Raw genomic sequence first — 18,573 nt, forward strand, 5'->3', positions numbered from 1 at the left:
TTACAACGAATCCCTTTCAAAATCCAGACTAAAAGGGAAATCTACTTACTACCCTTTAGAGTCCAAAGGAAATTATATAAGCATGTTTTACGACATGGTTAAAAAGGATTTATGTGAAAATGAAATAAGCAATATTAAGAAACAGAATTTAAATAATAGGGAAAAAGAAGCCTTGAAGAATCTCAAAGAGAACAGAGATTTAGTGATAAAACCGGCTGACAAAGGGGGAGGGTTAGTCATTATGGACTATGATTATTATCTCAAAGAAGCCCATAGACTATTGGATGATGTGAATTCATACGAGAAGCTGGATAATGATCCAGTTAACAATTACATAGATGAATTAAAGACCATTTTGGTACATGGTCTGCATAACAACATCATCAACAAAGAGGAATTCCAATTTCTGATGAATACTAACCCTCGAATCCCTATATTTTATTTTTTGCCCAAGATACATAAATCGCTAACAGAACCCCCGGGCAGGCCTATTATAGTGGGTATTGATTCACTGACTTCTAATTTATCTAAATTTGTGGACCTTTTTCTTCAAAAATATGTAATCGAATTAGAATCTTACCTTAAAGATATCACGAATATGTTGCAGTGTCTAGAGGGAGTCCAGTGGAAACAGAGTTATAACTGATCAACCATAGATGTGCAATCCCTCTACACATGTATAGAGCACACAAAAGGTATAAATGCAGCAAGGGAATCCTTGAGTTGGATGGTACTATGGATGTTTTACAAAGAGAATTCTTATGTGATCTTATGTGTTTTATACTTAACCACAATTATTTTAAGTTTTTAAATCAAATTTATCGTCAAATATGTGGCACGGCTATGGGCACCACTTTTGCACCAAGCTTTGCAAATTTGTTTATGGGATGTTGGGAGAATTGTTACATTTATACCAACAACCCATTTAGGACGAACCTATTTTTGTATAAAAGATATATTGACGATATATTGATTATTTGGGAAGGCATAGAGGCAAGTTTTAACCAATTTTTAATTCATATTTCAAACAACAACATGAATCTTAAATTCACGTCTAATTTTAACACTACTAAAATAGAATTTTTGGATTTGGTACTATCATTGGTGGCATCTGTACTAAGAACTTTATTAAAACCGTGGATGCTAATAGCTACCTGCATTTTAAGAGTTGCCATTTTGATAAATGGAAGAGGAATATTCCTTACTCTCAATTCCACAGAATAAGATGTAATTGTAGTGACAATAAGACGTGTGAGGAACAACTTGAAATATATACAGGAAGATTCAGAGAAAAGGAATACCCAGAGACGATTCTTTGCTACTGCACTTCAAAAAACTAAATCGTTGAACAGACCAGAACTCCTTAAATACAAGGTGGAAGTATCAGGTAAACCAGAGAAAATACCTTTCGTTACTTCATTTAATGGTCATGAGGGTCAAATTAGAAAAGCATTCAATAAGAATTGGAACATTCTTTTAATGGACCCAGTATTACAAAACATCCTACCACCAAAACCACAAATTGTTTATAGGAATTCCAAAAATGTAAAAGATCTAATAGCACCAAGCATGTTTCCGGAAAAGAAAACTACAGTGACATCTAACACGCTTAAATGCAATGGTAGCTATAAGTGCGGCCATTGCAATATTTGTAGGTTTGTTCACCCTAAAAGAAAAACTTTTTCAAACTCAGAGGGGTCAAAGGAGTTCAAAATAAAAGACTTTATGAACTGTAACTCCACTTTGGTTATTTACTTACTGGAATGCACCTGTGGCCTCAAATACGTGGGCAAAACTAAAAGACTATTGGAAATAAGGATCCAGGAACATACCCGCAACATACGTAATAAAATAGAAGGACATGCGGTCTACAAGCATTTTTCCCTAGTACATAATTCCAATCCGGAAGATATAACATTCAAGGCCATTGAACATGTCAAATTAGGGGAAAGAGGAGGAGACCTTGGAAACCTTCTTTCAAGGCGCGAAATGTACTGGTTATTTGAACTGGACACTTTGACACCAAAGGGATTCAATGAATACTATGAGATTGCTCCATTCTTGTAGTGGTAATTTTCCATCTACCAATATACCACACAGTTGATCCAATATTGGTAATGGTTGAGGGCCTGATCAGTACCTTGGAGGGTGACCTAATTGAGAAGATCAGGTATGGTAGATTGATGAGAGATTGTCACCTTTCTTCATTGCAGCCATACCACTGGATGTATGCCCAATACCATCTGATCTTGGAAGCTAAGCACCCGTGGGCCTGGTTAGTACTGGGATGGGAGACCTCCTGGGAATACCAGGTGCTGCAGAGATTCCAGTAGGTGACAATTTCCTGATGGGAACATGAGCAATGAAGATTGAAGTCCAAAGAACATATGGAACTGAAAGAATCCTTGAACACTGAGCCAGCAAATAATATGTGACACACATAAGTGTACTTGCAAAACTGTAATGAGGATTACAAATATGTTAAAAATGTTGGAGTCCTTATACGAAGAACTATCTATTTGAACTTTTTATCAATTCCCTCTATTGTGAAAAAAACTACAAAAAAATCATATACAATTTTTCATATGTCTAATGGGTTTGATCATGTTGCCGCATTGATGAATTATGATAAGTTATTATGTGATTTTAGATTCCAAATTATTTTTTATCAAATAGCAATATGTGGGCTGAGAATTGTTTTTTAATATAACTTAAAGTCTAACATGTGTTTTTTAATAATCTTAGATAACGTTGAGAGTATGGGCGGAAGTGATTCATCTAACGTTTATGCCAGGAGAACGTTAGAATCTGGATGACGCTACTTATGTCCCCATAGAAACAGAAGGCCTGCTTGCGGAGTTATGGTGATGCGGAGGGCGGAAGCAAGACAGCAGCCATCGCGAGAACGGGCAGGAGAAGGGCGGATGTGATGGATGTGGACGCTGCCCCCAGGACGGAGGAACGGAAGACCTGATTGTGGGCAGAAGGGAGCTGACACCGCGAGAAGAGCGGATGTGATGGAAGTCGATGACGCTGCCTCCAGGACGGAGGTGTGATGTTTCAACCTATCCGGGTCCTGAAAGAGAGCGGCAAGATACCAGATGTGATGTACTAATTAAGGGCGGAAGTGATAGAGAGAAGACGGACTTTGCCCTTTCGTTATGTGAAGATTTATTGTTTTTAAAATATAAAATATAAATATGTATAATGCAATGGAATTGAGTTGCAGTGGCACTTATCCATCCTATGTCAATTTACTATTTTGATCAATATTAGTGCATGTGCCAAACAGGAAGTGATGCGCTTGTCTAATCTCTGATGAATTAAGGTGGGGGTATAAAAGGGAGAGGGCCCCACCATAACAGTATCCCCTTGATGAAGTCCCCAGGATGAAACGCATTGGGAGTGAATCAGCCTTGCCTCTTGAACCAATGAATGAGCAAAATACTTTCCACTTTCCTCATATAAGCTATTAACTTATTTATTCTCTTAAAAAGACAAGTTTCTTTTTTAAAGTGAATATTATATGCTGAGTTTTTTTAGACCTTTTCCTCTGATTTTATCCACCGGTCTTAAAAGGGTCTATTGTGTTTTATATGTATACGTTTTTATATATTTCTATGTGTTTTGTGTACTTATTAAATTGTTGAATTATTTATTTATAAGCACTGGCACTTTCATTTTTTATCACATTGTGAGCTTTATTTAATTTTATTAAGGATTAATGCACTTTGGTAAACCAGTCGCTCTGTAGTCATTTAATTTTTCTATACATTTTCTAATACTTTTACCAGTATTATTTATTTGACTTTGAGCTGATGCCTATTAACAATGGGTTGGGTTGACCAAATTGTATTTAGTATCATAAGATACATCACTTATAAAGATATTATATTTTGGTGCCATACCCACCTATTTTTCTTTACACTATTTTTTGGTATATTTTGGGTTGAGGCGGCCTACACATTCAAAATTATGTTTAGAAATAGAGATCGTATTAATAAGAGAAGTGATTTTTGTCAAAAAAAATTTAATGAATGGAATTCCCCTTATAAAAATGCTCCCATAGAAAACATGGATAATATGTTTTGGGAGATGGAGAAAATGCTGACAAAAGAAATAAAGGCATGGTGGGATGTTAGAGGATTAGAGCACTATATATCTGTGAACAGAATTCCCAGGGGCTTAAGACTCCTAAAAAATCCCACGTTTGGCATGGAAAATCCGGACTTCCTAAAAAGTTGGAATAGCATTCTGCATAAGTGCTCTTTGGATTTAATGAGATTGATAATAGAAGAAAAAAAGATTGTATTGTCCAATTTGGAAAAAGATATTTCAAATATGGAAGTGGTAATGGAAGAATCTAAAGAAAAAGAGGAATACAAGATTAATGAAAAAGTTTTAACTAAAAAAAGTGGAAAAGGTGGAAGAAATGGTCATGCAGAGCAAGGAAAGAAAATTAATCAGAGACAAAAAAGACTATGAGCAGAATAGAATTAAGAATTGGAGTAGATTTTATGGACAAGAAAGGGCAACTAGAAAATTGCAAGTAGATGAAGGACAGAGTTGGACTACAGTCCATAGAAGAAGATTTGATCGTAGGAGAGAACAGGCAAATGAACTCACCTCCAGACCCACAACAAGTCGCATGAAAAATAGATTTACTACTCTACAATGTTTAGATTCCAACAGCGACAGTGATTTTTTTATCCCCAGGACAGGATCTTTTAACCAGCAACAGAAAAACCACTTTCAGGGAAACTATAAGGACAGCCTCCCCCTTAAAAAGAATGTACGGAGAAGAGGAATACGGGGAGGCAGGAGGAAGAAATACAAAAAGGCGACACCTGTAGTGGACCCTCTTAAGAAAGGCCTTTTTAACTTATCTAAACACAATCTAAGTAAATCAGAGATCTCTTTGCTCAGTAAGGGTTTGAACTTTGCTCCCACTAGTAATATGAACAAGTTTGACACCTTCAGTGATTTAAACAAATATGTACGTAACCTAACTTTGAAAAGACATTTTTTAAGGAAGGAATCGGCACCTATGAGAAATTATAACGAATCCCTTTCAAAATCCAGACTAAAAGGGAAATCTACTTACTACCCTTTAGAGTCCAAAGGAAATTATATAAGCGTGTTTTACGACATGGTTAAAAAGGATTTATGTGAAAATTAAATATGCAAGATTAAGAAACAGAATTTAAATAATAGGGAAAAAGAAGCCTTGAAGAATCTCAAAGAGAACAGAGATTTAGTGATAAAACCGGCTGACAAACGGGGAGGGTTAGCCATTATGGACTATGATTATTATCTCAAAGAACCCCATAGACTATTGGATGATGTGAATTCATACGAGAAGCTGGATAATGATCCAGTTAACAATTACATAGATGAATTAAGGACCATTTTGGTACATGGTCTGCATAACAACATCATCAACAAAGAGGAATTCCAATTTCTGATAAATTCTAACCCTCGAATCCCTATATTTTATTTTTTGCCCAAGATACATAAATCACTAACAGAACCCCCGGGCAGTCCTATTATAGCGGGTATTGATTCACTGACTTCAAATTTATCTAAATTTGTGGACCTTTTTCTTCAAAAATATGTAATCAAATTAGAATCTTACCTTAAAGATACCACGAATATGTTGCAGTGTCTAGAGGGAGTCCAGTGGAAACAGAGTTATAACTGATCAACCATAGATGTGCAATCCCTCTACACATGTATAGAGCACACAAAAGGTATAAATGCAGCAAGGGAATCCTTGAGTTGGATGGTACTATGGATGTTTTACAAAGAGAATTCTTATGTGATCTTATGTGTTTTATACTTGACCACAATTATTTTAAGTTTTTAAATCAAATTTATCGTCAAATATGCGGCACGGCTATGGGCACCACTTTTGCACCAAGCTTCGCAAATTTGTTTATGGGATGTTGGGAGAATTGTTACGTTTATACCAGCAACCCATTTAGGACGAACCTAATTTTGTATAAAAGATATATTGACGATATATTGATTATTTGGGAAGGCATAGAGGCAAGTTTTAACCAATTTTTAATTCATATTTCAAACAACAACATGAATCTTAAATTCACGTCTAATTTTAACACTACTAAAATAGAATTTTTGGATTTGGTACTATCATCGGTGGCATCTGTACTAAGAACTTTATTAAAACCGTGGATGCTAATAGCTACCTGCATTTTAAGAGTTGCCATTTGGATAAATGGAAGAGGAATATTCCTTACTCTCAATTCCACAGAATAAGACGTAATTGTAGTGACAATAAGACGTGTGAGGAACAACTTGAAATATATACAGGAAGATTCAGAGAAAAGGAATACCCAGAGACGATTCTTACTACTGCACTTCAAAAAACTGAATCGTTGAATAGACCAGAACTCCTTAAATACAAGGTGGAAGTATCATGTAAACCAGAGAAAATACCTTTCGTTACTTCATTTAATGGTCATGAGGGTCAAATTAGAAAAGCATTCAATAAGAATTGGAACATTCTTTTAATGGACCCAGTATTACGAAACATCCTACCACCAAAACCACAAATTGTTTATAGGAAGTCCAAAAATGTAAAAGATCTATTAGCACCAAGCATGCTGCCAGAAAAGAAAACTACAGTGACATCTAACACGCTTAAATGCAATGGTAGCTATAAGTGCGGCCATTGCAATATTTGTAGGTTTGTTCACCCTAAAAGAAAAACTTTTACAAACTCAGAGGGGTCGAAGGAGTTCAAAATAAAAGACTTTATGAACTGTAACTCCACTTCGGTTATTTACTTACTGGAATGCACCTGTGGCCTCAAATACGTGGGCAAAAGTAAAAAACTATTGGAAATAAGGATCCAGGAACATATCCGCAATATACGTAATAAAATAGAAGGACAAGCGGTCTCCAAGCATTTTTCCCTAGTACATAATTCCAATCCGGAAGATATAACATTCAAGGCCATTGAACATGTCAAATTAGGGGAAAGAGGAGGAGACCTTGGAAACCTTCTTTCAAGGTGCGAAATGTACTGGTTATTTGAACTGGACACTTTGACACCAAAGGGATTCAATGAATACTATGAGATTGCTCCATTCTTGTAGTGGTAATTTTCCATCTACCAATATACCACACAGTTGATCCAATATTGGTAATGGTTGAGGGCCTGATCAGTACCTTGGAGGGTGACCTACTTGAGAAGATCAGGTATGGTAGATTGACGAGAGATTGTCACCTTTCTTCATTGCAGCCATACCACTGGATGTATGCCCAATACCATCTGATCTTGGAAGCTAAGCACCCGTGGGCCTGGTTAGTACTGGGATGGGAGACCTCCTGGGAATACCAGGTGCTGCAGAGATTCCAGTAGCTGACAATTTCCTGATGGGAACATGAGCAATGAAGATTGAAGTCCAAAGAACATATGGAACTGAAAGAATCCTTGAACACTGAGCCAGCAAATAATATGTGACACACATAAGTGTACTTGCAAAACTGTAATGAGGATTACAAATATGTTAAAAATGTGGGAGTCCTTATACGAAGAACTATCTATTTGAACTTTTTATCAATTCCCTCTATTATGAAAAAAACTACTAAAAAATCATATACAATTTTTCATATGTCTAAGGGGTTTGATCATGTTGCCGCATTAATGAATTATGATAAGTTATTAAGTGATTTTAGTTTCCAAATAATTTTTTATCAAATAGCAATATGTGGGCTGAGAATTGTTTTTTAATATAACTTAAAGTCTAACATGTGTTTTTTAATAATCTTAGATAACGTTGAGAGTATGGGCGGAAGTGATTCATCTAACGTTTATGCCAGGAGTACGTTAGAATCTGGATGACGCTACTTATGTCCCCATAGAAACAGAAGGCCTGCTTGCGGAGTTATGGTGACGCGGAGGGCGGAAGCAAGACAGCAGCCATCGTGAGAACGGGCAGGAGAAGGGCGGATGTGACAGATGTGGACGCTGCCCCCAGGACAGAGGAATGGAAGACCTGATTGTGGGAGGAAGGGAGCTGACACCGCGAGAAGAGCGGATGTGACGGAAGTCGATGACGCTGCCTCCAGGACGGAGGTGTGATGTTTCAACCTATCCGGGTCCTGAAAGAGAGTGGCAAGATACCAGATGTGATGTACTAATTAAGGGCGGAAGTGATAGAGAGAAGACGGACTTTGCCCTTTTGTTATGTGAAGATTTATTGTTTTTAAAATATAAAATATAAATAGATATAATGCAATGGAATTGAGTTGCAGTGGCACTTATCCATCCTATGTCAATTTACTATTTTGATCAATATTAGTGCATGTGCCAAACAGGAAGTGATGCGCTTGTCTAATCTCTGATGAATTAAGGTGGGGGTATAAAAGGGAGAGGGCCCCACCATAACAGTATCCCCTTGATGAAGTCCCCAGGATGAAATGCATTGGGAGTGAATCAGCCTTGCCTCTTGAACCAATGAATGAGCAAAATACTTTCCACTTTCCTCATATAAGCTATTAACTTATTTATTCTCTTAAAAAGACAAGTTTCTTTTTTAAAGTGAATATTATATGCTGAGTTTTTTTAGACCTTTTCCTCTGATTTTATCCACCGGTCTTAAAAGGGTCTATTGTGTTTTATATGTATACGTTTTTATCTATTTCTATGTGTTTTGTGTACTTATTAAATTGTTGAATTATTTATTTATAAGCACTGGCACTTTCATTTTTTATCACATTGTGAGCTTTATTTAATTTTATTAAGGATTAATGCACTTTGGTAAACCAGTCGCTCTGTAGTCATTTAATTTTTCTATACATTTTCTAATACTTTTACCAGTATTATTTATTTGACTTTGAGCTGATGCCTATTAACAATGGGTTGGGTTGACCAAATTGTATTTAGTATCATAAGATACATCACTTATAAAGATATTATATTTTGGTGCCATACCCACCTATTTTTCTTTACACTATTTTTTGGTATATTTTGGGTTGAGGCGGCCTACACATTCAAAATTATGTTTAGAAATAGAGATCGTATTAATAAGAGAAGTGATTTTTGTCAAAAAAAATTTAATGAATGGAATTCCCCTTATAAAAATGCTCCCATAGAAAACATGGATAATATGTTTTGGGAGATGGAGAAAATGCTGACAAAAGAAATAAAGGCATGGTGGGATGTTAGAGGATTAGAGCACTATATATCTGTGAACAGAATTCCCAGGGGCTTAAGACTCCTAAAAAATCCCACGTTTGGCATGGAAAATCCGGACTTCCTAAAAAGTTGGAATAGCATTCTGCATAAGTGCTCTTTGGATTTAATGAGATTGATAATAGAAGAAAAAAAGATTGTATTGTTCAATTTGGAAAAAGATATTTCAAATATGGAAGTGGTAATGGAAGAATCTAAAGAAAAAGAGGAATACAAGATTAATGAAAAAGTTTTAACTAAAAAAGTGGAAAAGGTGGAAGAAATGGTCATGCAGAGCAAGGAAAGAAAATTAATCAGAGACAAAAAAGACTATGAGCAGAATAGAATTAAGAATTGGAGTAGATTTTATGGACAAGAAAGGGCAACTAGAAAATTGCAAGTAGATGAAGGACAGAGTTGGACTACAGTCCATAGAAGAAGATTTGATCGTAGGAGAGAACAGGCAAATGAACTCACCTCCAGACCCACAACAAGTCGCATGAAAAATAGATTTACTACTCTACAATGTTTAGATTCCAACAGCGACAGTGATTTTTTTATCCCCAGGACAGGATCTTTTAACCAGCAACAGAAAAACCACTTTCAGGGAAACTATAAGGACAGCCTCCCCCTTAAAAAGAATGTACGGAGAAGAGGAATACGGGGAGGCAGGAGGAAGAAATACAAAAAGGCGACACCTGTAGTGGACCCTCTTAAGAAAGGCCTTTTTAACTTATCTAAACACAATCTAAGTAAATCAGAGATCTCTTTGCTCAGTAAAGATTTGAACTTTGCTCCCACTAGTAATATGAACAAGTTTGACACCTTCAGTGATTTAAACAAATATATACGTAACCTAACTTTGAAAAGACATTTTTTAAGGAAGGAATCGGCACCTATGAGAAATTATAACGAATCCCTTTCAAAATCCAGACTAAAAGGGAAATCTACTTACTACCCTTTAGAGTCCAAAGGAAATTATATAAGCGTGTTTTACGACATGGTTAAAAAGGATTTATGTGAAAATGAAATAAGCAAGATTAAGAAACAGAATTTAAATAATAGGGAAAAAGAAGCCTTGAAGAATCTCAAAGAGAACAGAGATTTAGTGATAAAACCGGCTGACAAACGGGGAGGGTTAGCCATTATGGACTATGATTATTATCTCAAAGAACCCCATAGACTATTGGATGATGTGAATTCATACGAGAAGCTGGATAATGATCCAGTTAACAATTACATAGATGAATTAAGGACCATTTTGGTACATGGTCTGCATAACAACATCATCAACAAAGAGGAATTCCAATTTCTGATAAATTCTAACCCTCGAATCCCTATATTTTATTTTTTGCCCAAGATACATAAATCACTAACAGAACCCCCGGGCAGTCCTATTATAGCGGGTATTGATTCACTGACTTCAAATTTATCTAAATTTGTGGACCTTTTTCTTCAAAAATATGTAATCAAATTAGAATCTTACCTTAAAGATACCACGAATATGTTGCAGTGTCTAGAGGGAGTCCAGTGGAAACAGAGTTATAACTGATCAACCATAGATGTGCAATCCCTCTACACATGTATAGAGCACACAAAAGGTATAAATGCAGCAAGGGAATCCTTGAGTTGGATGGTACTATGGATGTTTTACAAAGAGAATTCTTATGTGATCTTATGTGTTTTATACTTGACCACAATTATTTTAAGTTTTTAAATCAAATTTATCGTCAAATATGCGGCACGGCTATGGGCACCACTTTTGCACCAAGCTTCGCAAATTTGTTTATGGGATGTTGGGAGAATTGTTACGTTTATACCAACAACCCATTTAGGACGAACCTAATTTTGTATAAAAGATATATTGACGATATATTGATTATTTGGGAAGGCATAGAGGCAAGTTTTAACCAATTTTTAATTCATATTTCAAACAACAACATGAATCTTAAATTCACGTCTAATTTTAACACTACTAAAATAGAATTTTTGGATTTGGTACTATCATCGGTGGCATCTGTACTAAGAACTTTATTAAAACCGTGGATGCTAATAGCTACCTGCATTTTAAGAGTTGCCATTTGGATAAATGGAAGAGGAATATTCCTTACTCTCAATTCCACAGAATAAGACGTAATTGTAGTGACAATAAGACGTGTGAGGAACAACTTGAAATATATACAGGAAGATTCAGAGAAAAGGAATACCCAGAGACGATTCTTACTACTGCACTTCAAAAAACTGAATCGTTGAATAGACCAGAACTCCTTAAATACAAGGTGGAAGTATCATGTAAACCAGAGAAAATACCTTTCGTTACTTCATTTAATGGTCATGAGGGTCAAATTAGAAAAGCATTCAATAAGAATTGGAACATTCTTTTAATGGACCCAGTATTACGAAACATCCTACCACCAAAACCACAAATTGTTTATAGGAAGTCCAAAAATGTAAAAGATCTATTAGCACCAAGCATGCTGCCAGAAAAGAAAACTACAGTGACATCTAACACGCTTAAATGCAATGGTAGCTATAAGTGCGGCCATTGCAATATTTGTAGGTTTGTTCACCCTAAAAGAAAAACTTTTACAAACTCAGAGGGGTCGAAGGAGTTCAAAATAAAAGACTTTATGAACTGTAACTCCACTTCGGTTATTTACTTACTGGAATGCACCTGTGGCCTCAAATACGTGGGCAAAAGTAAAAAACTATTGGAAATAAGGATCCAGGAACATATCCGCAATATACGTAATAAAATAGAAGGACAAGCGGTCTCCAAGCATTTTTCCCTAGTACATAATTCCAATCCGGAAGATATAACATTCAAGGCCATTGAACATGTCAAATTAGGGGAAAGAGGAGGAGACCTTGGAAACCTTCTTTCAAGGTGCGAAATGTACTGGTTATTTGAACTGGACACTTTGACACCAAAGGGATTCAATGAATACTATGAGATTGCTCCATTCTTGTAGTGGTAATTTTCCATCTACCAATATACCACACAGTTGATCCAATATTGGTAATGGTTGAGGGCCTGATCAGTACCTTGGAGGGTGACCTACTTGAGAAGATCAGGTATGGTAGATTGACGAGAGATTGTCACCTTTCTTCATTGCAGCCATACCACTGGATGTATGCCCAATACCATCTGATCTTGGAAGCTAAGCACCCGTGGGCCTGGTTAGTACTGGGATGGGAGACCTCCTGGGAATACCAGGTGCTGCAGAGATTCCAGTAGGTGACAATTTCCTGATGGGAACATGAGCAATGAAGATTGAAGTCCAAAGAACATATGGAACTGAAAGAATCCTTGAACACTGAGCCAGCAAATAATATGTGACACACATAAGTGTACTTGCAAAACTGTAATGAGGATTACAAATATGTTAAAAATGTGGGAGTCCTTATACAAAGAACTATCTATTTGAACTTTTTATCAATTCCCTCTATTATGAAAAAAACTACTAAAAAATCATATACAATTTTTCATATGTCTAAGGGGTTTGATCATGTTGCCGCATTAATGAATTATGATAAGTTATTAAGTGATTTTAGTTTCCAAATAATTTTTTATCAAATAGCAATATGTGGGCTGAGAATTGTTTTTTAATATAACTTAAAGTCTAACATGTGTTTTTTAATAATCTTAGATAACGTTGAGAGTATGGGCGGAAGTGATTCATCTAACGTTTATGCCAGGAGTACGTTAGAATCTGGATGACGCTACTTATGTCCCCATAGAAACAGAAGGCCTGCTTGCGGAATTATGGTGACGCGGAGGGCGGAAGCAAGACAGCAGCCATCGTGAGAACGGGCAGGAGAAGGGCGGATGTGACAGATGTGGACGCTGCCCCCAGGACAGAGGAATGGAAGACCTGATTGTGGGCGGAAGGGAGCTGACACCGCGAGAAGAGCGGATGTGACGGAAGTCGATGACGCTGCCTCAAGGACGGAGGTGTGATGTTTCAACCTATCCGGGTCCTGAAAGAGAGTGGCAAGATACCAGATGTGATGTACTAATTAAGGGCGGAAGTGATAGAGAGAAGACGGACTTTGCCCTTTTGTTATGTGAAGATTTATTGTTTTTAAAACATAAAATATAAATAGATATAATGCAATGGAATTGAGTTGCAGTGGCACTTATCCATCCTGTGTCAATTTACTATTTTGATCAATATTAGTGCATGTGCCAAACAGGAAGTGATGCGCTTGTCTAATCTCTGATGAATTAAGGTGGGGGTATAAAAGGGAGAGGGCCCCACCATAACAGTATCCCCTTGATGAAGTCCCTAGGATGAAACGCATTGGGAGTGAATCAGCCTTGCCTCTTGAACCAATGAATGAGCAAAATACTTTCCACTTTCCTCATATAAGCTATTAACTTATTTATTCTCTTAAAAAGACATGTTTCTTTTTTAAAGTGAATATTATATGCTGAGTTTTTTAGACCTTTTCCTCTGATTTTATCCACCGGTCTTAAAAGGGTCTATTGTGTTTTATATGTATACGTTTTTATCTATTTCTATGTATTTTGTGTACTTATTAAATTGTTGAATTATTTATTTATAAGCACTGGCACTTTCATTTTTTATCACATTGTGAGCTTTATTTAATTTTATTAAGGATTAATGCACTTTGGTAAACCAGTCGCTCTGTAGTCATTTTATTTTTCTATACATTTTCTAATACTTTTACCAGTATTATTTATTTGACTTTGAGCTGACGCCTATTAACTTTGGGTTGGGTTGACACAATTGTATTTAGTATCATAAGATACATCACTTATAAAGATATTATATTTTGGCGCCATACCCACCTATTTTTCTTTACACTATTTTTTGGTATATTTTGGGTTGATGCGGCCTACACATCCAAAATTATGTTTAGAAATAAAGATCGTAATAATAAGAGAAGTGATTTTTGTCTAAAAAATGTTAATGAATGGAATTCCCCTTAAAAAAATGCTCCCAAAGAAAACATGGATAATATGTTTTGGGAGATGGAGAAAATACTGACAAAAGAAATAAAGGCATGGTGGGATGTTTGAGGATTAGAGCACTATATATCTGTGAACAGAATTCCCAGGTGCTTAAGACTCCTAAAAAATCCCACGTTTGGCATGGAAAATCCGGACTTCCTAAAAAGTTGGGATAGCATTCTGCATAAGTGCTCTTTGGATTTAATGAGATTGATAATAGAAGAAAAAAAGATTGTATTGTTCAATTTGGAAAAAGATATTTCAAATATGGAAGTGGTAATGGAAGAATCTAAAGAAAAAGAGGAATACAAGATTAATGAAAAAGTTTTAACTAAAAAAGTGGAAAAGGTGGAAGAAATGGTCATGCAGAGCAAGGAAAGAAAATTCATCAGAGACAAAAAAGACTATGAGCAGAATAGAATTAAGAATTGGAGTAGATTTTATGGACAAGAAAGTGCAACTAGAAAATTGCAAGTAGATGATGGACAGAGTTGGACTACAGTCCATAGAAGAAGATCATAGGAGAGCACACTAAAATGAACTCACATCCAGACCCACAACAAGTCGCATGAAAAATAGATTTACTACTCTACAAAGTTTAGATTCCAACAGCGACAGTGATTTTTTATCCCCAGGACAAGATCTTTTAACAAGCAACAGTAAAACCACTTTCAGGGAAACTATAAGGACAGCCTCCCCCTTAAAAAGAATGTACGGAGAAGAGGAATACAGGGAGGCAGGAGGAAGAAATACAAAAACGCGACACCTGTAGTGGACCCTCTTAAGAAAGGCATTTTTAACTTATCTAAACACAATCTAAGTAAATCTGAGATCTCTTTGCTCAGTAAAGGTTTGAACTTTGCTCCCACTAGTAATATGAACAAGTTTGACACCTTCAGTGACTTAAACAAATATGTACGTAATCTAACTTTGAAAAGACATTTTTTAAGGAAGGAATCGGCACCTATGAGAAATTATAATGAATCCTTTTCAAAATCCAGACTAAAAGGGAAATCTACTTACTACCCTTTAGAATCCAAAGGAAATTATATAAGCGTGTTTTATGACATGGTTAAAAAGGATTTATGTGAAAATGAAATAAGCAAGATTAAGAAACAGAATTTAAATAATAGGGAAAAAGAAGCCTTGAAGAATCTCAAAGAGAACAGAGATTTAGTGATAAAACCGGCTGACAAAGGGGGAGGGTTAGTCATTATGGACTATGATTATTATCTCAAAGAAGCCCATAGACTATTGGATGATGTGAATTCATACGAGAAGCTGGATAATGATCAAGTTAACAATTACATAGATGAATTAAGGACCATTTTGGTACATGGTCTGCATAACAACATCATCAACAAAGAGGAATTCCAATTTCTGATGAATACTAACCCTCGAATCCCTATATTTTATTTTTTGCCCAAGATACATAAATCGCTAACAGAACCCCCGGGCAGTCCTATTATAGCGGGTATTGATTCACTGACTTCTAATTTATCTAAATTTGTGGACCTTTTTCTTCAAAAATATGTAATCAAATTAGAATCTTACCTTAAAGATACCACGAATATGTTGCAGTGTCTAGAGGGAGTCCAGTGGAAACAGAGTTATAACTGGGCAACCATAGATGTGCAATCCCTCTACACATGTATAGAGCACACAAAAGGTATAAATGCAGCAAGGGAATTCCTTGAGTTGGATGGTACTATGGATGTTTTACAAAGAGAATTCTTATGTGATCTTATGTGTTTTATACTTAACCACAATTATTTTAAGTTTTTAAATCAATTTTATCGTCAAATATGCGGCACGGCTATGGGCACCACTTTTGCACCAAGCTTCGCAAATTTGTTTATGGGATGTTGGGAGAATTGTTACGTTTATACAAACAACCCATTTAGGACGAACCTAATTTTGTATAAAAGATATATTAACGATATATTGATTATTTGGGAAGGCATAGAGGCAAGTTTTAACCAATTTTTAATTCATATTTCAAACAACAACATGAATCTTAAATTCACGTCTAATTTTAACACTACTAAAATTGAATTTTTGGATTTGGTACTATCATCGGTGGAAGGTAGCATCTGTACTAAGAACTTTATTAAAACCGTGGATGCTAATAGCTACCTGCATTTTAAGAGTTGCCATTTGGATAAATGGAAGAGGAATATTCCTTACTCTCAATTCCACAGAATAAGACGTAATTGTAGTGACAATAAGACGTGTGAGGAACAACTTGAAATATATACAGGAAGATTCAGAGAAAAGGAATACCCAGAGACGATTCTTACTACTGCACTTCAAAAAACTAAATCGTTGAATAGACCAGAACTCCTTAAATACAAGGTGGAAGTATCAGGTAAATCGGAGAAAATACCTTTCGTTACTTCATTTAATGGTCATGAGGGTCAAATTAGAAAAGCATTCAATAAGAATTGGAACATTCTTTTAATGGACCCAGTATTACGAAACATCCTACCACCAAAACCAGAAATTGTTTATAGGAAGTCCAAAAATGTAAAAGATCTATTAGCACCAAGCATGCTGCCAGAAAAGAAAACTACAGTGACATCTAACATGCTTAAATGCAATGGTAGCTATAAGTGCGGCCATTGCAAGATTTGTAGGTTTGTTCACCCTAAAAGAAAAACTTTTACAAACTCAGAGGGGTTGAAGGAGTTCAAAATAAAAGACTTTATGAACTGTAACTCCACTTCGGTTATTTACTTACTGGAATGCACCTGTGGACTCAAATACGTGGGCAAAACTAAAAGACTATAGGAAATAAGGATCCAGGAACATATCCGCAACATACGTAATAAAATAGAAGGACATGCGGTCTCCAAGCATTTTTCCCTAGTACATAATTCCAATCCGGAAGATATAACATTCAAGGCCATTGAACATGTCAAATTAGGGGAAAGAGGAGGAGACCTTGGAAACCTTCTTTCAAGGCGCGAAATGTACTGGTTATTTGAACTGGACACTTTGACACCAAAGGGATTCAATGAATACTATGAGATTGCTCCATTCTTGTAGTGGTAATATTCCATCTACCAATATACCACACAGTTGATCCAATATTGGTAATGGTTGAGGGCTTGATCTATACCTTGGAGGGTGACCTATTTGAGAAGATCAGGTATGGTAGATTGACGAGAGATTGTCACCTTTCTTCATTGCAGCCATACCACTGGATGTATGCCCAATACCATCTGATCTTGGAAGCTAAGCACCTGTGGGCCTGGTTAGAACTGGGATGGGAGACCTCCTGGGAATACCAGGTGCTGCAGAGATTCCAGTAGGTGACAATTTCCTGATGGGAACATGAGCAATGAAGATTGAAGTCCAAAGAACATATGGAACTGAAAGAATCCTTGATCACTGAGCCAGCAAATAATATGTGACACACATAAGTGTACTTGCAAAACTGTAATAAGGATTACAAATATGTTAAAAATGTGGGAGTCCTTATACGAAGAACTATCTATTTGAACTTTTTATCAATTCCCTCTATTATGAAAAAAACTACTAAAAAATCATACACAATTTTTCATATGTCTAAGGGGTTTGATCATGTTGCCTCATTGATGAATTATGATAAGTTATTAAGTGATTTTAGATTCCAAATAATTTTTTATCAAATAGCAATATGTGGGCTGAGAATTGTTTTTTAATATAACTTAAAGTCTAACATGTGTTTTTTAATAATCTTAGATAACGTTGAGAGTATGGGCGGAAGTGATTCATCTAACGTTTATGCCAGGAGTACGTTAGAATCTGGATGACGCTACTTATGTCCCCATAGAAACAGAAGGCCTGCTTGTGGAGTTATGGTGACGCGGAGGGCGGAAGCAAGACAGCAGCCATCGCGAGAACGGGCAGGAGAAGGGTGGATGTGACAGATGTGGACGCTGCCCCCAGGACGGAGGAACGGAAGATCTGATTGTGGGCGGAAGGGAGCTGACACCGCGAGAAGAGCGGATGTGACGGAAGTCGATAACGCTGCCTCCACGACGGAGGTGTGATGTTTCAACCTATCCGGGTCCTGAAAGAGAGCGGCAAGATACCAGATGTGATGTACTTATTAAGGGCGGAAGTGATAGAGAGAAGACGGACTTTGCCCTTTCGTTATGTGAAGATTTATTGTTTTTAAAATATAAAATATAAATATGTATAATGCAATGGAATTGAGTTGCAGTGGCACTTATCCATCCTATGTCAATTTACTATTTTGATCAATATTAGTGCATGTGCCAAACAGGAAGTGATGCGCTTGTCTAATCTCTGATGAATTAAGGTGGGGGTATAAAAGGGAGAGGGCCCCACCATAACAGTATCCCCTTGATGAAGTCCCCAGGACGAAACGCATTGGGAGTGAATC

At 36.4% G+C, this 18,573-nt stretch overlaps 4 pseudogenes; all 4 read left to right on the plus strand.

Annotated features, from left to right (window-relative positions):
• The first annotated feature begins 2,205 nt into the window (after window positions 1–2,205).
• LOC148506128 (5S ribosomal RNA) lies at window positions 2,206–2,324 on the plus strand (annotated as a pseudogene).
• Window positions 2,325–7,259: 4,935 nt separating this feature from the next.
• Window positions 7,260–7,378, plus strand: LOC148506129 (5S ribosomal RNA; annotated as a pseudogene).
• A 4,934-nt stretch (window positions 7,379–12,312) lies between these two features.
• LOC148506130 (5S ribosomal RNA) lies at window positions 12,313–12,431 on the plus strand (annotated as a pseudogene).
• A 4,935-nt stretch (window positions 12,432–17,366) lies between these two features.
• On the plus strand, window positions 17,367–17,485 carry LOC148506131 (5S ribosomal RNA; annotated as a pseudogene).
• Window positions 17,486–18,573: the final 1,088 nt, after the last annotated feature.

Source organism: Taudactylus pleione, unplaced genomic scaffold (assembly GCF_031769625.1).
Source record: "Taudactylus pleione unplaced genomic scaffold, aTauple2 ptg000423l, whole genome shotgun sequence".
In the NCBI taxonomy this organism is placed as follows: Eukaryota; Metazoa; Chordata; class Amphibia; order Anura; family Myobatrachidae; genus Taudactylus; species Taudactylus pleione.